General features: G+C 38.9%; 1 non-coding gene across 1 annotated transcript; it reads left to right on the top strand.

The window, feature by feature from the left end:
* Positions 1-929: 929 nt before the first annotated feature.
* On the top strand, positions 930-1,037 carry LOC141610122 (small nucleolar RNA R71). Its single transcript, XR_012528017.1, has one exon. It is a non-coding gene; the product is annotated as a small nucleolar RNA R71 (small nucleolar RNA).
* Positions 1,038-2,126: the final 1,089 nt, after the last annotated feature.

Genomic DNA, 2,126 nt, shown 5'->3' with positions numbered 1-2,126 from the left:
ACTAGCTTCCACAACTTCATCCTCAACTTGCTTCTTTGGTTCTTCATATCTCGTACCACTCCTCAAGTGGATGGCACTAACCGTTTCATGTCTTGGGGGATTACTTTGAGGTGGTAATTTCCCCTTTTGTCTTTGAGAACTTGAAAATGTTAGTTGAGTCAATTGGGTTTCCAAAATTTTGGTGTGGGCTAGGATGTTGTTGATGGTGATGTCCTTTGATTGACTATCCTTTTGCATTTGAGTGAAAAACTCTTGTTGATTCTTTTGCATTGGAGGACCGCTTTTTGAACATCAAAACCTTGGTCATTTTGTTGATTGTATGGAGTTTGGTTTTGGTAACCTTGGTTTTGGTTGTAAAAGGGTCTTTGATTTTGGTTTCTCATGGGAGGTGGGGTGTATGTTGGTTGAGGGTTTTGAACATTTTGGCTTTTGTATGAGATATTTGGGCGTAATTTGGTGTTTTCATTGTAATAATTAGAATAAGGGGTACCACTCTTGTATGCTTGAAAAGCATTCACTTGTTCATTTGTTCCCCTACATTCACTTTGGTCATGGCCCAAAGTTCCACAATTCTCACATATCCCACTTTGGATTGATGAAGATGCCGTCATGGCATTAACATGATGCTTTGGTGATTTTGAGGCTTCTTCAAGTCTAGCCATAGCTTTTGCGAACTTCAAGTTGATGGTATCAATGTGAGCACTAAGTTGAGCACCCAATTGAATAATAGAGTCCACTTCATGCTTTCCTCCTCTAGTAGCCTTGCGAGGTCTACTATATTGTGAATTATGGACCGCCATTTCCTCAATCTTGTTCCAAGTTTGATTATCGTCAACTTCGGTGAACATACCATTTGATCCCATGTTGAGAATGTTTCTTGAGTCTTCATAAAGACCATTCCAAAATTGTTGTACTAAGAACCACTCTCTATGTCCATGATGAGGACATGAGCGACAAATTCCCTCGAACCGCTCCCAAGCTTCATACAAAGATTCTTCATCTCTTTGCTTAAAACCCGTAATTTGAGTTCTTAGCATGTTAGTCTTTTCTGGTGGGTAGAACTTTTTGTAGAAAGATAGAACCAATTTCTTCCAAGAGTCAATTCCGAGAGTAGCCTTATCTAGGCCTTTCAACCATTGTTTTGCGGTGCCAATTAGAGAAAAAGGGAATAAGACCCATCGAATTTGGTCTTGAGTTACACCGGTTTGTGAAATCGCATCACAATAGTCACAAAAAGTCTCCATGTGAGAATGAGGGTCTTCACTAGGCATCCCCCCAAATTGGCTTCTTTCGACTAATTGGATAAATGCGGATTTAGCAATAAAGTTTCCGGTTAAGTGTTGTGGTGTGGGAGTACCATTGGGCAGGTTCTCCTCGGTTGGTACGGAATGTGATGAAAATTTAGGCATTTTGGGTTGATTTTGTGTTGGATTTTGTGTTGGGTTCTCCTCACCTTCTGTTGCAAAAGGGTTGACGAACTCAATAGTGTTTGCTTGAATATCTACAACCTCACCAATACCTCTCAAAGTACCTCTAGCAAGTCTTCTATTGTTACTCAAAGTTCTTTTAATTTCGTGATCAATGGGTAACAAGTTACCTTGTGATCTTCTAGACATGCAAAATATCAAACAACTTGAAAATAATTAGAACAAACCTTGAGAAGTTTTACTTTCTCAAGGCAAAGAAAGACACAACTAGTAACAATCTAAGAAAATCTAAATCAAGTTAACACCGTCCCCGGCAACGGCGCCATTTTTGGTCGGACTCACTTGGAGCTTAATTTCGGTTACTTGTCGTTAGGAGCACCTAGAACAAAACAATATTTATATCTCCACAAACAACTCTACTATTAGTAAAGAGATAAGTAAAAGTCGGATCCCAAGGGACGGGTATTGAAGTAAGATTTTAAATTGTAAGTAGCGGTGTCTAGGGGTGTCACAATTTGAGGTTTGAAGTAGAAGATCGCTAAACTAAATAGCAATGAAAGTAAACAAGCAAGATGATTAAAAAAAGGATGTATACAATTGATAAAAGGCACTAGGGTGTCATGGGGTCATAGGGGATTCATGGGAACTGATCATACAAACATATTCTCAAATTATAAGCAAGCAATTATTGTTGTGATG

The sequence above is a fragment of the Silene latifolia genome, chromosome 10 (genome assembly GCF_048544455.1).
Source record: "Silene latifolia isolate original U9 population chromosome 10, ASM4854445v1, whole genome shotgun sequence".
NCBI classification, from domain to species: domain Eukaryota; kingdom Viridiplantae; phylum Streptophyta; class Magnoliopsida; order Caryophyllales; family Caryophyllaceae; genus Silene; species Silene latifolia.
Note: the sequence above shows the minus strand (reverse complement) of the source record. Positions and strands in the feature narration are given on the sequence as shown.